Source organism: Phyllobates terribilis, unplaced genomic scaffold (assembly GCF_046119375.1).
Source record: "Phyllobates terribilis strain yellow unplaced genomic scaffold, ASM4611937v1 Scaffold_4__5_contigs__length_816908805, whole genome shotgun sequence".
Taxonomy (NCBI): Eukaryota; Metazoa; Chordata; class Amphibia; order Anura; family Dendrobatidae; genus Phyllobates; species Phyllobates terribilis.
In genome coordinates, this window is record NW_027362764.1 from 254,863,536 (window position 1) to 254,874,816 (window position 11,281).

The 11,281-nt window shown below is 40.1% G+C and overlaps 1 protein-coding gene across 6 annotated transcripts in view; it reads left to right on the forward strand.

The window, feature by feature from the left end:
* GLI3 (GLI family zinc finger 3) overlaps nucleotides 1-11,281 on the forward strand; it is a 289,124-nt gene that overhangs the window by 168,753 nt on the left and 109,090 nt on the right. The gene's annotated exons all lie outside the window — the stretch shown is intronic.

An 11,281-nucleotide genomic window follows, 5' to 3' on the forward strand; every position in this document is an offset into this window, starting at 1 on the left:
CATTAGGTCAGCAGCAGGGGTGACTTTTTCTGCGGAGGGCTTTCATGAAAGTTGCAGTCAATTTTTCAACTATTTTTTCTTTTTTACAAAAAGATTTTCTTAGTCATATTCTCCTACATTTCAAGGGATTATTTAAGCACCTGATAGTCCAGAATAATATGTAAAATTATCGCTAAATATTGTTTGGTACAATTTAGTTATAAAAATTGCAATAATTGCATATGTTAATAATGTTGTAAAATGTGAATGACCGTGTGTTAATACATTATTGGCTATTCTAAAATGTGTATAAATCAAAGCCAATACTTGGGCTCATGATTACCAGCGGTAGTCCAAGAAATAGTGTAGGAGTCAGTTAGAGAGAAAGAAGACGGGGTTGGACATTGCTGTCTTGAAGAAAATTTACTTCTGTGAAGGGTGTCCTTTGTTTAGGCTTTTGTGAACTGTGCTCACAGTAAAGTTCCAGTGCACTCAAGTGTTTGGAGGGCTATTGTTAGAGGGGTCTTTGTTTCCTTTGTAGAAATGTTTATTTTGTCTTTCTTCCCATAGGGATCCCTGGTCTCTTTCTTCCTACATCCCCCCTCCTTTCCATCTGATTTTCTGCTTGACTGACATTCCTTTGGGCGCCAACCCCAACGTTCTTGTAAAGGGATTGATTTCTGAATCTTTTTATTAGTCCCCACTTACAGCTGCCCTGGACTAGTAAACTGTTTTTGAAGTACTCCCAGTGTATGGCTCATACTGTATTACTAGCTTTTGTAGACCATCTAAATGACTTCCGCAGGAAGGAACCACAGTGTACTCATCCTTTGCTTTCTCCAGGTTACTATTATCTTTCGCGTTGGGTACAAAAAAGTAAAGTTAGGTCTATGAAAACCGTCATAGAGCATTTAAAATAGCATAAATTTTTGTTTGTAAAGTCTTAGGGTTCATTCCCTCGAGCAGATAATCGTTTACATGATGAATGATGCGATTGTAACTCACGACAAGCGTTTATACAGGACGAGAATCGTTAGTGAAATGGGTGAACGTTATATTGTAACATAGGACATTGTGCATATGTTCTCACCGACAGATAACCTTACTAATGTTCAAACCCCGTAAGTGATACTATTTATCTCAAATACATGAATTCATAAAGTATTGTATGAACATTTCTGTTGATCCCATACAAAGAAATTGTAATCGAATTAGTGATAAAATGTTTGATAATCAATTTCACGGTTTTATATGAACAGTAGTATTTTCAATTATTAATATGACACGCATATGTGCTCGCTCCAATGCCCCAGCTGCTACTGAACATTTGCCTCTGAACACCACCAACCAATCACTCAGAGTAGTCCCTATTTAGGACTCGAGTTTCCACTCCTATTTTTTGCTGGTCTAATCGTTGAACAGTCTCCATTTACATTACACAATTTTTCAAGGGTAATCAGGAATTTTTTCGTTCATATAAACAATTTCATGTATGATGAACGAGCATTTGTGGGACACATCCAGTCGCTGAACCCGCTTACATTACATGATGTAAACAATGGATCGTTAATGATAGACTCTGAAGGATTATTGGCCGGTGTAAATGCCGCTTTAGGCTATGTTCAAACATGTTGGGTTTTTCAGCGTCACAAAATCTGCAGCAAAACCTAATCTCTAGCAGGAAATCAGCTGTGTCAAAAACACAAGTTTTGCTGCGTTTTTTGATGCGTTTTTTGTGTTTTTTTTCAACGTTTTTTTCACTGTCCTTCTGTCACTGTTTATACATGTACATAAAGTTCTGTGAAAAAAAAGAACCCTATTCTATTTTGCCATGAAAAACGCTGAAAAACCACTGATGCTAATTTTGGTGCGTTTTTGATGCGTTTTTCAGCATTTTTTTTCATCACCCATTACTTCCTATGGGTGAAAAAACGCTGAAAGAAGTGACATGCCTTTCCAAAAACCTAACCCAGGCACAAAATACGCAGCAACAACAAAAAACATTATGTGTGAACAGAGAATTCTGGTTTCTCATAGACTTTGCTGGTACTGCAAAACACATCTGAAAATCTGCATAAAAATCTGCAGCAAAAAACGCTGAAAAACCCAACATGTGTGAACAGAGAATTCTGGTTTCTCATAGACTTTGCTGGTACTGCAAAAGGCAGCTGAAAATTTGCATAAAAATCTGCAGCAAAAAACGCTGAAAAACCCAACATGTGTGAACCGAGAATTCTGGTTTCTCATAGACTTCGCTGGTACTGCAAAAGGCAGCTGAAAATTTGCATAAAAATCTGCAGCAAAAAACGCTGAAAAACCCAACATGTGTGAACATAGCCTAAGTCTTTTCCTTACAGTAGTAGCTTTAACTAGGCCTCAAATGCCCTCTTCACTTGGGGACTGCCCATAAAAAAAGATAAATGTAAAAAGTAGCGATTATATACATTAGTAATATCATGAATTGCTTTTCTTTTGCTTCGGGGTAAGGTATTAAAAAGTCGTTTCAACAATTTTTTTTTTCAGAATGCATGTTACGCCGCTAAAGATGACTAATTTTGACAATATAAGTCAATCTTTTTTTTTAAGGCATAATGGGTCTGGGATCAGCTAATAGGTAATGCATAAGCAAACAGAGTCATCCATCTAAAGATAGCCATTCCTGGCCACCTTCTTTATTTTTACTGATTATACTACACACCACTGATAGATACTGTGGCCACTCTCCGACTGGTCCAGAGTCATTAGGAGGTTATCGGACTGGGAGCAACTGTCCAACTCTTCTTCAATAGAAAAGAATAATCAGAGGTTATGAGGTTAAGCATAGAGATGGAGAAGAAAGAGAAAAAAGTGCAGGTTACATGCAATGTTTGCCTGGCGTCGTACAGCCGTACTAAGCACATCCACTCTGTGGCTGAGACTTCATGATTAATGGTGTTTATTCTTGACAGAAGCCTCCTCTATTTATCTGCAATACAGTTTAGTGATTTTATCAGTCACCTGAATGAGAAATATTCAGTCATACCAATATTGCAGTGTAAATTGAGTAGAGTCACTTTTTATTATATCTCACAGCCTTATCATCCTCACAGTAATTTTCTCGCGGTGGTTTGATACGGAAAGGCTGGATTTAGCTGTACTTGACACAAAGCCTCTTCAATTCCACTGAAAGTTCAGACTGCTCTTAGAAATGCAAAAGAAAAAAAATACCTCACTCTTATCCAAGCAATTTCAGGATTTGAAAGAATACAGATAAAGAAGCTGAGACCTGGATGGGGAAAACGATGTAAATGTGGAATCGTCTAATAGCAGTAAAGTGACTTGTGAAAAGGTCCTTCAGTATTAGAACTTTGAGGCTCAATTTAAAGCATTTTGCCTTGATATCTAGCTCTGTTTGTTCTAATCAATGACGACCGGGCTTTGGTCCGAGGGAGACCCTATCTTCATCTAACTGATTACAGACTCGACTGTTTGGAAATTTCCATGCAGTATTTAGAGCCTTATGAAATGAACCTCAAAGGAAAGTGCACATGTTTAATAATACAAGCATTCAGCTAATATCCTTGGGAGCGTTCGCAAACCATAATTGCCTAACAAAAGATACTACCTTAAAGATACAATACCTGGCTCTTCAGCTGGATTTCAAAAGAAAGTTGTTTGTCAGCTTTTCGTTAAGTTTTTTTTTAAGTTTTAAAATACTCTAATTGGCAAAGTTAAAAGGATTATCTCACAATAAAAACATTTTTGAATGTTCTAAAAAAATACATGTGCATCATAAAAAGGGCATCAAGTGGTTGTTTATAAAATTGCAAGAATGAAACGGCAGATAGTCCCTATTACAGTGGTTGTTTCCTTTGACAGCCTTTGAGCTCAGTGACATATAAAATATCAAACTTAGCTTTTCTCACCATACCTGGGTCTAGCGCTGCCTCACCGCCACGGCTTGATCTCCATTAATCGGCTTCAACGGTGACTTCATGTCAACAGCGCCGTAGCCCATCACTCAGGTCACCATCTTTTCTGATGCAACGATTGAACGTTGCAGTCACCACTGCAGTTGATCAACAAAGACTGGAGCAATGGCGGAGAGGTTGCTCTATGGTGCTGTTAACATGTCCATGTTTTTTTAGATTGTGTGTGATTTTTCATCCGAGTCAGGGTTCAAAATTACCTATACAAGTGTGTGGGTCTGTGATAAATCACTGACGGCACACATTGCCATCCATGTGCAGTCCATTTGTTGTCTGTGATTAACATTGCAATGTGTAGGAAAATCATGCATATTATTTATTTGTTTTTTTATACAAGAAAATCATTGGTAAAAAACTGACGCACTGACCAAACAATGATGAAAGTCTGATCGAAAACACTGATGAAAAAAAATTACTGCTATCTGAATGAGGCCTTAATTATAATCAATATTCTGCCCAATGAATAGTGATAATGAGATAATAAATATAGCCAAGGCTATCATAAAGTGAAGTAGTAATTTAACTATGCATATTTGGCTTCCTATTTGGCATTTGTAATGAACTCTGCAATCATGTTGTCACGGGGATACCGCGACAGAAGGACCAGAAGATTGCGGCATCTGGTTACCCAAACTCCTGCACTGGTTAGAGCAGGGCACCATCATACTAATGCTCTGGCATTGCTAGGGTTAATCAGTTCAGCTGATCTCCTGGAGCTCTCCATCCTGAATTGCCTCTCCTGTTCTGTGTTGGACACTCCCCTCTGCCATATATGCTTGCCATTTGGGAGTTGCTAATGATAGTTCATTCTGCCTGGTTTGGAGTTGGAGGAGATGTTCGGTGTCTGGAGTTGGCGGTTGGCGAGTTGTTCAGGAGATTTCTGTGTGGAGTTTGTTTGCGTGTTCATCCTCATCCTTTCCTATTTGGTGTCACCTACCTTACCCTCCCCTGTGTACCTCTCTGTTGTTTGGAGAGTGTATTTTGAATGATTGCAGTTTTCATTTATCCTTGTCTGTCTGGTTAGTGTAATCCTATACACTTCGACCTTACACCTTCCTGAGTGAGGGAGGTAAGACATGAGCATAAGCAAGGCACGTGACCCGGTGACTTCACCTTCTGGGGTAATTCGGGGGACAAGGATAGACTAGGGCGCCCTTCTAGCGTGAAGGATAGGGAAGGAGCCCTTTGCCCCGAGAAATCCTGCAAAATCCTAAGAAGCTATGGGAGAATTGCATTTTTTTTCACCTTTTCTCCTCATGTTTTTATATTTTCTCAATACATTATACGGTAAAATGAATGGTTTCAATCAAAACTGTAACTCCTCTCACAAAAGACAAACCTGTATATGGCTACGTTGACTGAAGTATAAAAAAGTTATTGCCTTTTGGAGAAGGGTAGAAGAAAACAAAAGAGCAAAAACAAAAATTATCTGCATCTTTAAAGGGGTTATCTGGGGCTATTTAACTTTTTTCTCATGGGGCTGACAGGCAGGTAGTTGCTAACTACCTGCTTGTTTTGCCAAGCGGCGTCTGAAAGCGATCACAAACTGCTGCTTCACGTTCGCGGAGCAGCTCTTCCTCTTCTGGGGCGGCTTTGTCCATGGGGCGTGACTGCTGACATCATTCTGATTGACAACCGGCTCCCCACAGATTATGCAGTGGGAGCAAGCTGTCAATCAGCATGACATTGGCAGTAACACCTCATCAACAGAGCAGAAGAGAAGCAGCAGCTTTGTCAACTTGACCTCATCGGAAGCCGCAGAATTGAACTCCCCAGAATACTATGCAAAGGGGACACATGGCTGTATGAGCGGGGGGACCCTCAACTCCTGCAGTTTTTATTATCTATATTTATATTGATTGAAATAGGCTGGATGTTTCCCCTTTTAGAAACAGGAGTCCGTTTGTGTGCCGAGTTTTTTATTACTGTTGGGAAGGAGGAGTTTAGGAAAAATACAACTTATTGTCTCACTGTCTCTTCCTCTTTCTCCTACCAGAAGAGATGGCAAAAGCATTTGCCGCCAAACTGCTCCTTTTTTCTTTGTTTTACTGTGCAATTGTATATTTGATATTTTACTTGACTGCAGTCTTACCCTTTTTGGTTAACTTTATGTGTTATTGCATCTTTTATCTGTAACTTTCCTTTGTACATGTTATCATATAATTAAAAAAAAAACGTTGTTTGTCATTTTTGGCATTAACCTTCTAAGCCCAATGGAGGAGGACAATCCTTCAGTCATAGTTCTATAGAGGTTCCCTCCACAGGGGGTTCCTCTCCTCCTGAGTTGAGGGTTTGGGTGTCTTAGCTTTGGTGGCCAGCCTGAAGGATCTGATAATGGTAACATCATCCAGGGGCAGCTTAACTGCTAAACACAGGAATGGGGATCTTTGGTAGGGTCATTGGAGTCCTTGAAGTGGACTGGCTTTGCTACTGTGGCAAGTGAGAGCGTGCCGCCTCTGGATTGCTGCCTGCCAATTGCTGTATGGCAGGCAGCTTGGGGCTGTCACAGTTCCCATGAATCTCAGAATATACTTACCTAGCATTTCACCTGACTCTTACTGTATTCATGTGATATTAAATAAAAGCTATGTATGACCTTTTTGACACCAAAAACAACATGTTTATTTTATTTTATTGGGGTGTGTAGTTTGTGTCATGTGCTAATAAATAAGGGTCCATCCCATATCCAGAAGTTATACCTGCAGGAGCAGTCTATGACTGCTTTGAGCCGGCAGAGATCGGCGCCAGACACAACAGGCAGGTAATCAACAACTACCTGTTATGATCTGCTACAAGAACTAAGGAAAGATAGGAAAACTGTCCCTACAATAGGACTAAGCTGATTCCCTACGATGCAGCGGGCAACCCTGTTCCTTGTGAACAGACCCGCCTTCGTCCTCAGCTAGTCTGAACGCAGACCTATAGATATAAGGGAGGGGTCCCTAAAAGTACTAAGGACTGGGACAAAATTGGACACCTCCTAGCAGACGTTGTAGCGGAGCAAAAAGACAAACAGACAAAAATACTTAGAGGTCCAAGGACCAAGCAAACTATAGAGATAGGTACAAAGCACCTGGCTAGATTAAGAGTCAAAGTAACACTGAAGTCCAGCAAAGCCAGAAGGGCGGAGCTGGAATAAATAGGCAGCAGGTCACATGACCACAAAATAGAAAAAAACTAACAGGAGAGTTCTAACACTACCTGCCTGTAAGTTCTTAAGCCAATAAGAAAAAAAGTAAAATAGTCCCTGATATCCCCTTTAGGAAGCTAAATATAATGCCCTCCTGGCAATAACATGCATGCAATCAAATTCAATATTCGCTGCTTTGTTCTGTTAGGTCTCATGCTTATTCTCTCATTGTTTTGTGGTAGTATGTATGCCACTTATCTGTCTAATTTACAATTGAATTGGAGACACTGACTTTATATCTTAAACTAGGTTCATACGACCATTTTTCTATCATCTGAGAAAATTAGTCCGATTATGCAAATAAAACTCTAATCAGACAGATGTCATCCGAGTGCGGTTTGATATTTTCCATGGATCCATAGAGTTGAATGGGTGAGTGCATCAGATTCTCTGAGAAAAAATCGTGCATGCTGCAATTTTTTCGTGGTGCCAACGTGGTCCAAGGAAAAAATCGGACATGTGCACAGTCCCACAGAAAAACATGGAGCCAAGTGCTGTCTGTCAAAACGAACAATGATTTTTAAATGGATTTTCCACTTTCGGGAAGATGGACACCAAAGGCTGTAAATAAAATATCAAACAGAGCTGGTACTCACCTCTGCGGGTTCTCCGCCATTGCTCAGGTCTTGCAGTTTTGGCTGCAGAGTTGACGGTATTTTGACAGTGCGCAGTACTGCAGCTGCTCGTACATAGCTGGGGGTTGGTGAATACCTGATCTGTTTGTTATTTTAAGTATTGTACTGTGTTTAGGGTCTACTTTCCTGAATGTGGAAAACCCCTTTAAGCAAGCTTAAAAATTATTTCACCTAGTGAAGGAACATTTGCTCATTCGTCAGGTGATTGGCAGCCTGATTTTACTGGCCAATTATCCTAAGAATGCTCATTTCCTGATAATAAACTAGTGTAAATTCACTATTAGGGCTCATTCATTCAGATATCAGTTTTTCGTGCATGAGTGATATCCGTGTTTTTCACAAATAACACTTGTACCTATGACAGTCTATGGGGCTGTTCACATGTCCATAATTTTTTGTGGACCGAGTGATCCATGCAGAATTGCGGAGACATGTCCGATATTGATCTGGGTGTAGGATCAAACTCGGCAATGTAAGTCTATAGGTCTATGAAAAAATCTGACACATAGACAGGCATCCAAGTGGCATCCAAGTGCAGTCAGTTTTTCATGGATTGCTACTGTTGAGAGCAATTTACAGGAGAAGGTGGAGAAATTTTTTGTTTTCTCATCTGAGAAAAACTGCTGAAACTTGGACCAAACTGTAATGATAATCACTGATGAAACACGGTCCGTTTTTCTCATTCGTGGAAAAAAATGGATGTCTCAGTGAGCCCTTACACGTCAGGGTTTTTCGTATAAGTATCTGGTTAGCCCCAGTTCATCAGCACCGATAAACTCCCTTGTGTTGTACACTGATGCTAAGCTAAGTCGCTCCACTTGGTCATTATGGGGCAGGAAGCACTGTTAAGTTTGCAGTAGTATGGATTTATAAGACTGCAGGTGTGAGATTCCCAAAGGCTGTTTGACAAATTAATTGCTTCCTGAGCTGTGTGTTCTCACATGACATGCCCTCTTTTTTGAATAGCCCAGATTCTTCAGACCATTGCAGTATCTATTAGTAATGGAGCTAGAGACACAGAAGTTCATTCTCCTAATAGCCTAACTATTTCTTTGTCACATCATTAGATAATTGAAAACAGACTGTTTCTCATTTACTTCATTTACTATTCCGGTAAAGTAGCCCAAAGTGTTATGCGTTTAAAATATACGCAGCATATTATATTACCATATCTTTAAATATTATTAATTATAGTTTCATCTTATAATAATTAAAAGATCAATGACTGATCCTCATCTTAAGATATAAAACTGCTCCACTAGTGTCTCTAAAGTTCCTCCCAAGTAACATGAGCATTGTATGTCGACACAGCTGTCCTGCACTATTAGGGCTCATGTAGATGACTGTGGATTTCAGTCGATATCGGACCACAACGCACGACCTGGCTGTCAGTCTCCCAAGCGTGACAGCCTCATAGAAATATATGAACCTGTCACACTTGGTCGGGAGAGCCATGGCACGTCCGTGCTTTAGTGGTCCGTGCTCAGACCGATTGCCACGGATATCTAAATGAGCCCTTAGAAACAATAGGTGGCATATCTAACAAGCAGCAGATGTCGGCAGGAGCAGTCGACCATCTGATGTGTGTCAGTACTCGTGATTCTCCCTCGGAGATGATTTTTCTCAAGGGAAAGAGCAAGCAATATACAATTAAAGAAAGTGTCATCAGAAAATGACCTATTATTTAAATCAGGTTTTTGTGTTGTTATTTTTTTTATTTATTGCGCAATGTTTATTTTTACCCCATATCACAATTTTCAAATTAGAAATATTGCAATTTTCACACCCAATCTTTTCTATTGAAGCACCCAATGAGCATGTGTAAAGGGAGGGGAGGAGCAGGGTTAGCAGTGACATCACCTTTTGTGATTGGTGGATCTTGAGTTATCACCTGTATATAGAGTCATTGTACACCTATGATGATATTGTAACTGCTGTAAAGTCATCCGGAAAGGAAAGGAAGCATAAGTCTAAAATAAGCCAAGTGGCCAGTGTGAAAATGACAAGATTGATAATTTTGTTTTTAAAGGGAAGCTGTCATGTGGTTCATCCTGCCTGAACAATCCAATCTATCCTAAACTCTGTTGCCCGGCTTACCTACATGCAACCTCCGATCCTCACAAGATCTCCTTCTCTACTCCCCTCTTATCTCCTCTTCCCACAATCGCATACAAGATTTCTCCTGTGCATCCCCCCTTCTCTGGAACTCTCTACCCCAACACATCAGACTCTCGCCTACCGTTGAAACCTTCAAAAGGAACCTGAAGACCCACCTCTCCCGACAAGCCTACAACCTGCGGTAACCCTCGCTCTACCACACCTCTGCACGACCAGCTCTACCCTCACCTACTGTACCTTCACCCATCCCTTGTAGACTAAGAGCCCTTGCGGGCAGGTTCCTCTCTCCTCCTGTACCAGTCGCTGACTTTTATTGTTCAAGATTATTGTAATTGTTTTTGTATGTATACCACCTTTCACATGTAAAGCGCCATGGAATGAATGGCGCTATAATAATAAATAATAATAACTATTGACAGCATGAATCAGAGCCTGGCTGTGCAATTTCAGCCAGGCATGTTTTACTCTGAAACACTGGGGTTTTTCATAGATAAACTTTAAAAAAACAAGCTGCGAGCTATGTACATTTCATGATTAGTCCCAAGCCGACTTTTTCCAGCCTCTATCCCTTTGACTGACAGGTCTCTCCTTCAACAGGGAGAAGCTGCCCGGAGACCACATTGGACTAGTTGGCTTTTCAAAGTATGTTCTCTGAAATGCTGCAATGTTTCAGAGTAAAATGTACCTGGCTGCACTCGCACAGCCAAACTCTTTAATTCAGACAGCATGAATCACATGACATGTTCCCTTTAATAAAGCTTGCAAAATGTGAAAAAAAACTGCCCAAAAATTAAAAAAAATATCTGTAGCACAAAAACTTGATTTAAACAATAGGTCATATTCTCACACATTCCCTTTAAATGCCTAATGCTTTTGTTTTCGAGGTAGAAGTGTCTGGCAGAAGCTTTTTTACCCCTTCACATTAAAAAAACATAAAGGCAAAACCATTGCTGAGCATTCATGAGTATGTGGGAGTCAGGAGAGATAGCTGTCAGATAGCTCTGACCACTCTCGATTCAGTCTCTACATTTGGCCACAAAGAAAAGCTCTCAATATATGAAGCAAAGAATTTCCATTGCGCTCCATTTACATAAACAGGTCCTTTTTGCCTCAACCAGGCCAGTGGACGTTGGTATACTTTTTTTTCTAATATATGTATTATGCAGAAGGCCATCATGGATATGCTTTGTAGGCATTGAAAAACAAGTGTGGCCTTCTGTCATGTAAAAAGCTATGAGGGGACAAATGGGTCCAGTCTTACCTTTTATTCTAATTTGGTTAAGAACTTCATTTTCTCACTCGACAAATTTAATATAAATCACCAGGCTGCAATTAGCATCACAACCACACATAGACACATACAGCATAATAATCTTGTGACAGAGTATCAG